General features: G+C 33.0%; 1 non-coding gene across 1 annotated transcript; it reads left to right on the top strand.

Annotated features, from left to right (window-relative positions):
* Positions 1-5,377: 5,377 nt before the first annotated feature.
* LOC118998526 (small nucleolar RNA U3) lies at positions 5,378-5,590 on the top strand. Its single transcript, XR_005068880.1, has one exon. It is a non-coding gene; the product is annotated as a small nucleolar RNA U3 (small nucleolar RNA).
* Positions 5,591-15,691: the final 10,101 nt, after the last annotated feature.

The following is a 15,691-nucleotide window of genomic DNA, read 5'->3' as shown; positions in this document are numbered from 1 at the left end:
AGCATGTTCATTTAACAGGAAATAATGAAGATGTAAAGTGGTTAAATGATTTAATAATATTTAAAAACAGAACTGGAGCTAGGAGAAATAGCTGATACTAAGATTAGATTAGGAAAAAATACAAAATGAGCCTGTAGTATTTTGTACTACCATATAGTAAGAAGGAAAAAGTAATTTTTTTTAAAATATATGTCTTGTCAAGGGACATAGGAACCAATATGAAAGAATTTCCAATGGCCCAAAGTAGAACAATCTAGAATAAATAACACAGTGTTAATTTATAGTCCAAAGTATAAAATAAATACTTGTGAGTCCATACTGATATAAATAAATAATTCAATCAATTAATCATGAGGGAGAACAAACAAATCTTCCATAGAAAAGAATTTTAAATAATACTAGAGAAATGTCTTCCTCCTAAGGTAGAATATGATTCATTTCTTATTGAATGTAGGTTAGACTTAATTACTCACTTAGAAAGAACAGCGTATAAAAAGAGAAAACAGCAAATTTAGAATCAAGAAAATTGGCAACACTATCTTAACCAAGTAATCAAGGTTAATATCACAGTATTATATTATCATGACATCATGTATACTATAAAACAGTGTGACGACAAGGGCATATCATTTCTGTGGTAATGTTCCCCCAAGTCTATAACTGAGTATGATAAAACGACATTACACAAAGAAAAATTGAAAAACATTCTACAAAATACCTAGTCAGTACACTTCCAACTTACAAGCTTGTAAAAATAAGAAGTCTGGGAAACTGTAATAGGTCCAAGGAGACTAGGATCTACACGCAATGTGGTATCCTATATCTGACCACGGAAGAGGAAAACACACATTAGTAGAAAAAAGTACAGAAATTTGTATAAAGCCATTTGAAAAATTAACAATAATGTACCACGAAATCTTTTAATTTTGACAATTATGCTGTAATTATGTAAGAGAATCATATGTGAGGATATTGAATGAAGGCTATATGAGAACTCTCTTCACTACCTTTGTCACTTTTCTCTTAATCTGACAATTTTCCAAAGAGAAAACAAGAAATAAATAGGCAGAAGTTGAACCTATATCTATTCTCTTCTACTCCCGTATTCTACGTACCAAACCAAACTAAAAAGAATAATTATATTTAAAGTGCATGCAGATTTTCAGCTTGTCTCTGATTTCATAAAGCAATCTAAGAAGCAGTTTCTTATTGGCAGACATAGTCAGGGGTATAATAAAACATACAACCTAAATCCCTTGACATTTTAAAGGAATATTTAAAGTTTTTCACAAACACTACTGAATAATAATAAAAGAATACCCATAGACAATCTCTTTGATAAATTCTATTTCAGTGCCTCTTTTTTCCCTTTTATATCACAAAGCTTATTTATGTCATGAAAAAATACATCAATTATATTACCTAAATAATAATGCCATGTTAAAAATAAATGAAGTTTAATTCTTAAGAATTTCATTTAGTAGACATTGGAATGGGCATATCCAGAGAGTATGATCTGGTGGAAATTAAAGTCACAAGGAGGATTATTTGGCTTTCTGTTAGAGCCCAAAGACAGTCATGGCTACTCTGATTAAGTGGGCAATAATACATTTTTGAGGCACAGAGACTTGGTAATATGAGATATGGTTCCATTAAACAATGAAAGATAAATAAATTGAACAGTATACATTATAGGGAAACTGCTGAGATAGTATAAAAGAATCCAAAACACGATTAATACTAGGTATTCATTAATTCAAACTCTATGAACATTACTTGACACTATGAAAATTTGCAGTTATCCATCGTATTAGTTTTAGTTATTTACAGCTTTTCAGATAACAGCTGAAACGATTTCAGACACAGCGTTCAAGGGCTTACTCCCTGCAGCAGTAAAGCAGCATTTCTACCCAACATTTTTTATGGAATGAAAGGACAGGGAAAGCCTATTATCTTTATGGGTAAAAGTATTTTTTCTTTGTCCCTGAATTTAGGATAAGCATTAAGAAACTAAGCTATATAACCCTTTAAGGTTTATATATTAGCTTTTGCTATAAGATTTACAGCTGTTCTTTCAATCTGCATTCAGCCAGAGTCTCAGGCCACTTTTCAAATGGAGAAAGAAGTCATTAGATAAAGATATTATCTACATCTGTAATTAGAAATGTACAGACAGTATGCAATTTTTCAAAATAATTAAAGCAGGTATAATAATTGCCTTTGCATATTACTAAAAATAAAAATATTGAATAGTTTTCAGGAAAGAAAAAACATTACTTTTTATATTAGAGCTTTTATATTAGAGCATTTCCAACATGGGTGGATCTAGACTAGAGTGTATTATGCTAAGTGAAATAAGTGGAGCAGAGACTTAACTTTGATTTCCAATATTGGTTTGGAATACTTGACATTTGACGTTTTTATTGTTTTTTTTTCTATTTCATTCTTCCATTCTGTCCCTGCCATTCTATATAACTAGTTCAACCTTACCTTTTCCCTAACATTCTAAACTTTATAATTTGTATTTTACCATAAACATTTATGGCTCTTACTGTTGTTTGTATAGCTGGTTTAGATATCTAACAATTAATGGACATCCTAAATTATGAAAAGTTATCTTTGTGACCTATCTTCAGATCTCTCGGTAAAATAGTACATCAGTGACTTAGGACATATATTTGTTTCCGATTTCTCAGATAAACTTAATTCTCGTGTCTTTAATTATTTAACACATATTGCGAACTACCAAGAATGATCATCTTTAATGACCAAAAAAATTTCTAATGTAATATGGCTATAAGNAAACATTTATGGCTCTTACTGTTGTTTGTATAGCTGGTTTAGATATCTAACAATTAATGGACATCCTAAATTATGAAAAGTTATCTTTGTGACCTATCTTCGGATCTCTAGGTAAAATAGTACATCAGTGACTTAGGACATATATTTGTTTCCGATTTCTCAGATAAACTTAATTCCCGTGTCTTTAATTATTTAACACATATTGCGAACTACCAAGAATGATCATCTTTAATGACCAAAAAAATTTCTAATGTAATATGGCTATAAGTCTAAGAACATTCTGGAAAGTATTAATAGCATTTGAAACAAGCTATTTTCCATTTTTTGCACTCTTGAAATTGCAATTTTTTTACACTTATTTTTTTTAGTATAGTTGGTACTTGATCTTGTATATACGGGTTATATTGGTTTCAGATATACAATATAGTGACTCAACATTTTTGCACCTTACAATGCAATTATTCTACTAATGTCGTAGAAATCATCTGTCATTGTATAAACTTATCACAAATTATTAAGTATATTGCCCTTCCCCTTTTCCCCCATCCCCCTAGCTTCTCCCTTCTGATAACCATCCTTTTGGTCTCTCTTTCTATGAGCCTGTTTGTTTGTTTGTTTTGTTTTGTTTCTAGATTCCACATATGACCTAACTATTGTACTTCTGGGTACTTATCCAGAAGTACAGAAGAGATCACTGTAAAGAAAACAAGAACACTAAATTGAAAAAATATATGAACCTCTATGTTCATTGCAGCATTATTTACAATAGTCAAGACATGGAAGCAATTTAGTTGTCCACCAATAGAGAAATGTATGAAGTAGGGAGAGAGAGAAAGAGAGAGAGAGAATAGAATATTACACAGAAAAAAAAAATGAAATCTTGCCATTTCAATAATGGATGGGTCTAGAGTAGAGTGTATTGTGCTAAGTGAAATAGGTCAAGCAGAGAAAGTCAAATACCCTATGGAATTGCAATTCTGAATCAAAACTTTTTAGAAAAAAGTTATCCATAATATAAATTTTATTTTTTAGTCAACTATTTATGTAGTGCAACTTGTCTACAGTCCATGTTACTATGTATAAAATTATCCATAGTTCAAGTTACTATAATAGCTAACTGAATTAGGGCATGGGAATTAGCTTAATAATCACCAAAGGCAAAGCTTAAAATCTTGGTTTCTACTGTGTCATTTGAGACTATAAATATATATAAAGGACTAACAAGTCAATATTTTATGGGCCTATGTGTTCCATTTCTTGTTTATTTTTAAATAAATATTCAGGATTAAGAATTTTTGTTTTCCCCTTGAGATCTATTAAGTAGTTATTATTTCCAAGTGTTTTAAATGTCAACAATGACTTTAAAGATAATTGATGTTCTCAAGTAGGGTGCCATATAAAACCACTTATATTTGTTCTGTATGTAAAATAGATAAAATATTTCTGTCCATGTTTATTGATGACTTTTTCTGAGTGACTTCTACATGTAAAGCAGCATTTCTGTGCTCCATTTGTAAATATAATGAAGAAAGCACAAATCATATGCTTGCAAACTTCACAATATAATAAAGAGAATTCATGAAATAGGCAAAAATATAAGTACAAGTGGTGCAAACTAAGCAATATATTTTTCAAAATTACATTGAGACTTAAAGAAAGTGGAAATAACATGGTTATGTTGGGAAATAGATTTAGCGAAAATTAAATAATTTAGTATTGGATCTTGTGAGGTGAATATGGGTTTTAGAAATAATGGTTAGAATAAGAACATTTTAGGAAAACAGAAAAACAAGGCTAAAAAATGTGAAAGCAGCATTTAAATTGTGTCAGATGGGGAATTTAAGATAGGTAGGCCAGTTAAGAAGTTATTATAGTCATATCTGTTGGAAATAATCAAGTCTTGAAAAACATAAATGAAAATAGAAATGAGTAGGAAAATACATATATTACAAAAAGAAAATATTTCTAACTTCAAGGGAAAATATAGGAGAAAAATACATTTTGTTCAAATTTTGTTGGCAGAATAGAACTGCAAATCACATTATTTACAATATATACTATGACTTCTGAATTCATAAACTTAATCTAGACATTATTCTTGGTCTTGGAAATGATTAGCCATGTTTAACTGAATATTTCACAGAGACTTCAAAGTAAATATGATCAAGCATAACTCTATTACCCTCTTTCTCTACTCTATCCTATTTCTCTGTTTACAGTTTTTTGTTTTTTTCTGGGGGTAGGGGATGGCTAAAAGCTCTACTATCTATCCAGTTTTTAAAGTTAAAACTCTGGACATCACCTTTTATTAATGCACCTATTTCCACCATTGACATCCAGTTATCCTCCAATCTTTAGAGAGATTTAGAACAGCCTGGAAAATCTCTCCCAGCACTGTGCCCACTACTCCTTCTGTTCTATTACTGACTTAGTCTGGGTCTCATCACGCCACATCTGAACAATAGCAGCAGCCTTCTGACAGGTCTCCTTCCAGCTTCATATTTCTTCGGTAAATTTTCTCTGCTGCCTCCTAAAGATTTGAAAATACAAATTGTGTCAAGAATCTTGCTTATTAAAGACTATACTTTCAGGGATCATTTCTATGGTTCGTTACTAGACAGGTTTCTCTGAACGTGTAGAGCACCCGAAACCACGAGGAGGAGACACAGTGTTCTCTCCTGAGCGTGAAGCAGGCTTTTGGTGTTGCTTTTCCAACTGCCAATAGCCATTGCTGATCGTTCTTCTCTTCCTTTGAAAGATAAGAGGGAGAGCATGCAGTCTGAATGGTAAAAAAAAAAAAAAGAAGAAGAAGAATTGTGCTAATTAAAGATCCACTGATAGATCCTCATTGCCTTCAAGCTTGAAAAAGAAACTTTGAGCTTGTCACATAAAATTCTTCTTGACGTGATCTTGTTTCTCACTACTTGACTCTACACACACTGTACTTTTTCCATCCAAAACAAACCATGGGTCACCAAACGCCAAACAATTGCTAAAACTGAACCGGGAGACAGCAGATCAGCAGTGGCCAAGGACAGGGCTGGTAGGAGGAGATTGATAAGAAAAGTACAGGAGGAAAATTTTGAGGTGACACCTATGTTCATTCATAATTTGGTCAGTGGTTACATGACTATACATTTGGAAAACTCACCAAATTTTATACCTAATTTTGCTAATTTTTATTGTATTTATTTATATTCTTTGAAAACTGAAAATAAAATGTCAATGGAATATATAATTGGAACTTGAAAATGAGTATAAAAACTAATGTGTATTAAGATATGTTTTGCTATATGTAAATTCTCAGGCAGATCTGTATCAGAAGACATAAATGTCCCTACAAATATTCAAAATTATCTCTGGGTCAGTATCCCCTATGAAATCTACTGGAATAAATCATTTAGTACTTTGCAGTATAGATGGATTTGAGGAAAATAAGCCTCTTTTGAATGTCAGTGAGAAGGCAGACAGAGAAATAATAATGGTCTAAGCTACATTAAAATGTTTGGAGATGGAGAAAAGAGCTTATTCAGAACATAAAGCTTGTAACCATAACATCTTTGTTAGCAAGTGAACATCACAAAATCATTTCTTTGTAAAGCAGTGATAACATATTTTCTAAATGCATTTACCATTATAATATTGTCACTAAGTATACATTAAAAATGCAGGCAGATATATTAATGCAGTGCAGGCTCTATAATTGCTTCTGATCTCACTAATGATATGTTATTTAATTCATTATTTTGATAAAGTCCTACCAAATGTATATGTGTGTATGTATATACATATGCATATATGTTAACTAAATGCATATGTTATTATATAACAAAATTTTTATATAAACTATTATATAAATAATTTATTGCATAAATTATTGTGTTATATATGTATATCAATCACCAAAAATCGAGTCATGTGCTGCAACACAGAGAACTTGCATATTTTTATTAAAAGTATTTACTATTTAGATGGAAAAATGTCTATCTTTATTGCTAGCTTCATATATTTACCTCATATATATGCAGCAGAAAAGAGGCTCTTATCTCAATAAATTATTATTTACAAATCTGTGTTAGTAGAATACATTTACCAAAATATAGAAAAGTTTTGGAAAATTTAAATGACAATAGGAATTAAAACCAGATATTTACATTTTATGTTACTTAAAAATTGCTGTTGTTTACTAAAATGTAAAGTTTGTATAAAAGTGTAGCAAATGGTGTTTGGAAACTATTGCAAATAACATCATTAATTCCAATAAATGTCTAGTCTCTGAATTCACTCTAGAAATATAACAAATAGATTGGAGAAACTGTTGAAGTGTTCAAGAGAAACCCAGAGGTCCAAAATGGCATCACTTGTGCTAAAACCTAGATTTAATACCTGACATAATTGCTGTTTCTTCCTCTTCCAGAAATATAATCTATATCAACCACTCTGAATTTTTCTGGTCAACAGCAATGAGTCAATCCTTCACATCGGCCCTCTCCATCCCTCATAAGAAGAGGGGGTAATCTGCATGACACAAAACCTTGCCATTTCCCTTCCCCTCAAAAAAAGATACCCTGGTCTAAAACTAATCTTTTTTTTTTACTTTTGTTAGTACCTCTCTTTCTCACACTTCTTCCTATAGAAATCTTCCATTTTGTACAACCCTTCAGAGTACCCTTTTTTTTAAAAATTTACTTTTATTTATTTTTTTTATTTATCTTTAGAGGGGAAGGGAAGGAGAGAGGGAGAGAAATATCAATGTATAGTTGCCTCTCGTGAGTCCCCTGCTGGGAACTGGCCTGCAACCCAGGCATGTGCCCTGACTGGGAATCGAACCTTGATCGTGTGGTTCGCAGGCCCGCGCTCAATCCACTGAGCTACACCAGCCAGGGCCAGAGTACCCTTCTAGTTGCTAGAGGAGATGCTTCCAGACTCATGAATTGCTTAATAATGCCAACTGGCTCTTCAAATTTACTCAGCTGAATTTTGTTTTTAATAAGAGATTGTATTTGAGTTGACATTCCCAGTTGGCTGTTTGCAAAGATAGCTCCAACAATGCATGTGATTTTGCAAACACTTCAGCAATGTGTACGATGTTACTCTCATTCTTATCCCATTGGTGAGTGGAGTCTATTTCCCTAACCTTGAATGTGGGCTGGCTGTTAGCTTGCTTTAGAAAGTACAATGCACCTGGCTGGCGTAGCTCAGTGGATTGAGCACGATCCTGCAAACCAGAGGATTGTGGTTCGATTCCCAGTCAGGGCACATACCTGGGTTGCAGGTTGGTTCCCTGCAGGCCAACTCCCAGCAGGGGACGCATGAAAGGCCACCATACACTGATGTTTCTCTCCCTCTCTCCTCCCCCTCTAGAGATAAATAAATAAAAATCTAATTTTTTTTAAAAGAAAGTACAATGCAGAGAAAGTTGAGCTGTGGAACTTAGAGGCTATATATAATTAAAGAGGTCTTGCAGCTTCCATTGTGTCCCTCTTGGAATCATGAGCCCACCATGCTATAAACAAGCTCTGTCTAAACTCTCGGAGAATGAAAGACCATGTGGAGAAAAATCGAGGCCACAAGAGGGACTCTAGGAGAATTCATCAGGGAAACCCACCAGGACATCTGCAGAATTATGAAAATAATTTTTGTTGCTCTGAGCAGATTTGGGGTGACTTATTATATCAAAATAGATGATGAGAACACTCTAAATCAAAAGTAGGGTACTGCCATTACAGAAACCTAAAACATATGGCATTGACTTTGGCATTAGGCAGAGATCGAGGTGGTAGGGTGGCAAAAAGGTTGTCAGTGGAGGCAGGAAGGGCAACAAGAAAGTTGCTGTTGGAGGTAATAGAAAAGGAGACCCATGCCATGCAGAGGCAGAAAATGGTAAAAATATCATCAGTTAACTGTTAACTGAGATTACAAAATGCATATTAGGAACTTGTGTATTTGAGTGTTTAGTTTACAGTTAGAATTTTAAAAGAAATATGGAAGTTTTGAATCTGAGACAAAATTATGAGAAATAAGAAATAATTTTACCTCATGTGTTTTGGGGTATTGCACAGAGAAAGAAAATTTCCACAGCATTAACAACTGAAGACAATGAATTTGTCAAACAAAATAATTTAACTTAAGATTTTTAAAAAGTTGAGTGAGATGTTGCTGTGTTATTTGCATTAGCTGGAACCATATGAAGTTGCATAAAATCAACCATTTTCCCCCCCAAAAAAGGGCAATTTCATGTGGTACAACCTCAAAGTTTTCATTCCTTTCCTTACTTTCTTCAGCAAGCTAGTTCCCCTTAGTGTGCTACTGTTCTTTCCTTTCATTCACTTAACAAATATTTAGTCAGGACCTTTAATGAAAAGTACTGAGATAATAGAAAAATGCATTAGGTTCAACGTTCCCCTTAAGATATTTACAGTACAGTAAAACATAATAATTTTATGGAAGTGTCTGTTAAATCTGTAATATGTTTCATAATATACAAAGAATTTCTTAATATTTCAGTGTAATATTTATGTTGTCACTCTGAGGTAGATGGAGAAAACAAAGCACAATGCTTCACAGAACTTTTGATGTTACATATATTTTTTCTAATATAACTTAGAAAAGCATAATTTACTGGGTTCTCTTTCCCCATCTGAAATGTACATTCCCTCCACGTGAAAATTGGAATATTTGCTTTTTAAGTTTTATAAGGATTAAGGAAAATACTGTATTTAAAAACTTAATTTTAAACCTAGCTAATGTTAAGTCCTCAAATGTCAGACAGATCAAAATGTCAGCCCATTATTATTGTCAGTATTAATATATTAATATTGTTTCACTGTTATCACCATTTCACTGACAAGGAAAGCAGAACCTAGTGAATTTAATTGAAAGTCGGTCATATGGCGGTAAATCCAGGTTTCAGAACCAAATCTTTTCTCTATCAGCCCAGTCTTTCCATCTGTCATGAGAATCATCCTGGCCTTTTGACAATTTTAGTTAAATATTGCCTTCAGGCACTATTTCTACAAGATAGTCTTTAAATTTGCCTTATGTGTCAGGTTCTCTAATATTTGCCTCTTTAATTTTAAAGTACATTTAACTTGAGAAAAACTTGAATAGTTCGCCTCTTATGGACTTTTCAATGAAAATTACATTTTTGATAGGAAAATTATTAATTCAGGTTTACAGGTTCTTTTGGATGCTTTTTGAGAAGGAGAGATGAATAGTGAGTTTAGACATAGCAGTTTTTTCCGTATTCACGTCATGCGAGACTCGCGGTGGGACAGTGTCTGCCTCTGTCGGGCACAAGGTGTTCCTGAAGTCGGATCTGACAGTGCGGCATGGCGTTGATACGACTGTGTGCCTGAATTTAGCGAAGTCGAGAACATAATTTGGTCTCATCACAGATTACAGCTCTGATTCGATTGAATACCCTAGAAAATATTTTAAAATAAGTGCTTCATATAACTTCCCCTGAGATAAATCTGGTATTTTAGCCCATTGAAACTAAAGGCACCACAGCATTCATGGCCTTTTTCCCCCCTAGTTTTATTATAAAACCCTAAAATCCAACTAGAAGTATATGGTAATAATATGTTGAAATTCTATATATCGTATTGTTTTGGTGTGATTCTGTTACCAAAGGATAAAAACAGGGAAAGGGAGAACTGTTTCTTTTATAGTATTTTCCTCACAGCTGTTTGCTCTCTTTGCAATTTCACCTCTATCCAATTCATTCCAATAGTTTAATCTTCCTATATATTCAAGCTGATTACTTTTAAACTTTCCTCTACCTTAAAATTGAGGAGATTCCCTAGCATTACTACATTGACCAGCCCTGTATTTCAAACCATTTTAGTGGTTTCCCCATCTCAACTGATTTAAATGTAATCTTCTGTTACTGACTTTCAAAACCTCCCATGTGTATTCTGCTCTTACCTAATCAGTTTTATTTTTAACTCCTCCAAAATGTACCATGTGCTTGGCTATCACCCGTGTCTATGACATAAATGGTTTGCCATTTCACTGTAGGCCTGTATGGTGATGCCTTCACTCACCTTACCTTGCCCTCGGATCCCTTTACCAGTAGGTCCATTCTGAACAGTGCCTTCAAGATCCAGGTTAAGTATGCATTTGATACTTGAAAAAAATTCTTGGTAGTTGATTGATTGAATCAGCAATTAATGATCTGTATGAAAATGAAATCCTAATAAGGATATTTAATTAAGGTGGTGCCAGGTGTTTCACATTTAACTTTGGGCTTCTTAATTTGAAATGACTTAATTTGTGGATGACTAATGTTTCCATTCCTAAAATATTACAAATGATATTTAATTGGCTTAAGCCTAAGACTATCCAATTAAGTATGTTATTGGAAACATTTATTTGCCCACTTATATGTGGGCATCCTCAGGATCCCAGCAAGCTTGGGTGGAAACAATGCAAAAAATTAGTCTTATTATCTCACATCATCATTGTTATTGTGTTATTACATATATTTACTTCTTTATCACTTTCCTTCAGACATTTATTCCTCAGTCTTTTTGTTCCTTTAAAAACATTGCACTTGCCTTACTCTCTTTCATGTAACTTTTTTTCTGATTTCAGTTATGAACACTTTTATATTAGACATATTTACCTTTGACTTTATCTCTTCAATCACCCTATCATCTATTCAAATCAGAGAACATGATATTTGGAATTATATCAAAGAAATAATTATATACTTTATTTTTGATTTTTATTTAAAATAAAAACTTATTTTAATTTTATTCTTATTTTATTAAATATCTTTCTCTACATTTGTTATTTCTTTCTGAATACAAATATATTCAATTTTCTTACAACCACAAAATACCCAATTTTAATATTAAATTCCACGTAATATTATCACATATTTCTCAAAAACCTTGTAAGTGCAAAGTCTATGTTGTAAGTACTTCCTAGTCATTTGTTAGTTTTAGCATGAATTTTGACCTCATCAGCTTACTAAAAATATTCTTGCTAAATTTCTACTATAGCCTGGGCTGGTGTAGCTCAGTGGATGGAGAGCAGGCCTGCAAACCACATGATCGAGTTTCAATTCCCAGTCAGGGCACATGCCTAGATTGCAGGCCAGTTCCCAGCAGGGGACTCACGAGAGGCAACCATACATTGATATTTCTCCCTTTCTCTCCTTCCCTTCATCTCTAAAGATAAATAAATAAAATCTTTAAGAAAAAAATAATAAATTTCTACTATAGATATTCAATGAGCATTTTTTGGATTTCTGTGTTCTTTATTTAGTGGAAGAAAATTGAATTCTTCTTTTGCTATGCATCATATAAGAGTTAACATCCTGAAAGATTCTATATTTTAANCACATGATCGAGGTTCAATTCCCAGTCAGGGCACATGCCTGGATTGCAGGCCAGTTCCCAGCAGAGGACTCACGAGAGGCAACCATACATTGATATTTCTCCCTTTCTCTCCTTCCCTTCATCTCTAAAGATAGATAAATAAAATCTTTAAGAAAAAAATAATAAATTTCTACTATAGATATTCAATGAGCATTTTTTGGATTTCTGTGTTCTTTATTTAGTGGAAGAAAATTGAATTCTTCTTTTGCTATGCATCATATAAGAGTTAACATCCTGAAAGATTCTATATTTTAAATTCTTATCATCCTATATTCTTCCTGGGAATTGATTGATGTCTAAGGAACAACCACATTCTGTATTTATAATAGCCAAATAAATTTCATCTCACTTGCAATTGATTTGTTAGATTTTATTTCACTTACCTTAAAAACCAATATATGATCCAAATCTTTAATAGCTGTTCAGTCTGTCAAGTTCTAAGTATCTAGTATCTACTTTAGCAGTTTATATGCTTGGCTACATCTTGTTTGAAACTTTTTAATAGTCTTTTCATCATATTCTTTGCTTGTCTAGTTCCATCTCCCTTCTATCTGCCCTTCTTTGCCATGAGTGAAATGCTTCTCATCCCCAAACATGCTCTCTCTCCAAAGTTCTTCAGTTTCTCCCCTTCGCCTTTAGGTGAAAATCTAAATTATTATGTCTGCATTGAAAGCCCTTCAAATTCTCATCCTGGTGTCTCACCAGCTTGATCTCTCTGGTTTGGCTTCCCAACTTAACCTTTTATACTTGGCCAATCCCAACTGTACTTCGCTGTTTTACGCTTCTGTGCTTTTGCTGCAATGCTATTCTCCTTGGTGCAGCTGGGCCCGACACTCTATAACCATTCCTTCCCCTACATTCTCCTATTCTTTGTTTTTAGCCCTTAGTACCAAAAAAAATAATGTTGTAAGATTATATTGTATTTTATGTTCATATGCTTTTATTTACTATAAGATATATTCTTTGAGTCCATATCTGTTTTAATTCATAATTATGGAATAATGCTATTAATGATATTGCATACAGTAACAGTTTTAATCAACAAATACTGAAAGTATAATTCCTATGAAAAAGAATGATCTCTATATTCTTTAATTCTAATAATGAATCCCCACAAAATGTTCAAAATATTTGAGAAATAAGCATGTGAGAAATAAGCCTGAGTTCAGAAACGAGGAACCTGGGTTAGTCGAGTCTTGTCCTACTAATTTACCATCCAGTTTCTAAAAAATTAGTTATTCTCTCTCAACCTTGGTTTCCTCCGCTGAAAAATGATGGATTTGTACTAAATGTTTAAGAATTATTAGTATTTTTATTTAAAATGAGAGCATATCTATGTGTAATTGTAACTTTAACCCAAAATGTTCATTTATAAAGAACCTTAAAACCGATTCTTCAATAGTTCTCAATTTTTATATTTTTGTAATAATTTTTATTCAGGAAAAATCATGCATTTTTAAATAAGAAAGAATGACATAATTGGCTGTACATCTGATTCTACACACAAAGATTTTTTTTTATAAAAATGAAGGCATGAGATGACAGACACTGGATATCACATGTTCAGTTTTAGAATGAAGAGAACATTCAGGACTGACTTTATTTTCTATGGCTGTGCAAAGGTCAAAATATTCAGAATTATCTTTGATATTTGTAACATGATATCATCCTTTTTCATATGCCATGCAACTGCGTATCCATGAAGTTGTTACACGATCCATCCACGTCAGCCCGATAAAAGGACGCAGATCCTATCCATCATCTGGGTTCCATGTGGTTGCCTTTTTGAACCTTGTGTGTTCTTCACATTTCAACAAATGTGAGTCATGAAGCCAATGACAAAATACAAATGATGAAAGAATAACAAGGGGCTTACAGGCTAAGTGTATTAGATTTACGTAATAATTATTTTATCACTCATATTTTTGTTATATTTTTCTAGCTGTCACCAGGATACATTTTGTCATATGCATATACTCAATCTAATATCAGACTGAAATGCATGAATGTTTTAAATATAACTGTAACACCTGCTGCAATTATATAAATATATTTCACTCAAAATACTTAAAACTGTATTCATCAGGTGTAATAGTCTTCTACCTGGCTTTGCTCTCTGTCACTGAACATTATTAGTGTGTCTACTTTAATGAATAATCAAGGTAATATTTTTCTCAATTAAAAATAGCAAATAACATAAAGTAGTATAAATAGAAAAAATTGCCAAAGAATAAATGAGACAGAAATTTTAACTATCGAGAATAGAAATTTATTAAGGATTCTTCTCTAAGTGTAGACCAAACTAAACCCCGATGTTAGAAGAAATAAGCCTGAGCTGAGAAACAGGGAGCTTGGGTCAGTCGTGTCTTTTACTACTAACTTACTGTGCAACTTCTAGAAAATCACACTTTCTGAACATTGGCTTCCTCCTCTAAGAAGTGATAGTTCAAGACTGTAGTCAATAGTCAGAAAAATGGGAATAGAAAATAAATATATAGGGTGGGCCAAAAGTTGGCTTACAGTGTGAGTACACAAAACAGTTTATTCTTGTAGTATTATTTATTAATTATTGTGTTATTTTCCATATAAACAACTGTAAACCTACTTTTGCCTCACCCTATATAAGAAAACACTAATCTGACATGTATTTATATTGTTTATATAACAATTTTACCTTTCAGCAGTTAAGAGAAATATGTCAGTGAGGTAGGGACAGGGAAAAATAGCCGTGATCTCCTCATACTCGAATAGGAGCCTTTCATAGTTAGTCTTTCCAGACAATTTTAGGGTGCATTCATGGCAGAAATAATATATAAGAAAATTTTAACGATGGAGAAGGTGATAATAATGTCCCAGATACATGGAACACACTATGGAGTGCCCAATAAAGAATAAGAATTTATAGAATCACTGTTGACCGAATGAGTGAACATATAAATGTTATGATTATGATGTTATTCCATAAAGTTTTAAAATAATTTCTCTCATGAAACTCATATTCTTTTTTTAATATTTTATTTATTTATCTTTGGAGGGGAAAGGAAGGAGAGAGAAAGGAAACATCAATGTATGGTTGCTTCTCGTGCATCCCCTGCAGGGAACTGGCTCCTGCTGGAAACTGGCCTGCAACCCAGGCATGTGCCCTGACTGGGGATTGAACTGCGATTGTCTGGTTCACAGGCCCGCGCTCAATCCACTGCGCTACACCAGCCAGGGCCTGAAACTCATATTCTTAAAACTAGGTATAGTTATGAAGGAAGTTAAACAATTTTTCTAGGAAGAGGTCTGAAGCACACAAGGATCACAGCAAAAATCGGAATTGAAGTGGGATCCAGAGGGCGAAGAGAAAGTCTGTTCTTATGTTTATACTCAGGTTTCCATAGGGAAAGATCATAACCCGTGTATGTCCCATGCCTAGCATGTCTGCTGTTTGCTACTGATATAAACATTATTGCTTTAGAGTAAAACAGTGGTTAAATACCCTCAATATTGCATCGAGT

This window comes from Sturnira hondurensis, unplaced genomic scaffold, assembly GCF_014824575.4.
Source record: "Sturnira hondurensis isolate 20B ecotype Veracruz unplaced genomic scaffold, ASM1482457v3 Scaffold0014302, whole genome shotgun sequence".
NCBI classification, from domain to species: domain Eukaryota; kingdom Metazoa; phylum Chordata; class Mammalia; order Chiroptera; family Phyllostomidae; genus Sturnira; species Sturnira hondurensis.
The sequence above is the reverse complement of the archived record's forward strand: the minus strand, read 5'-3'. Positions and strand labels throughout refer to the sequence as shown.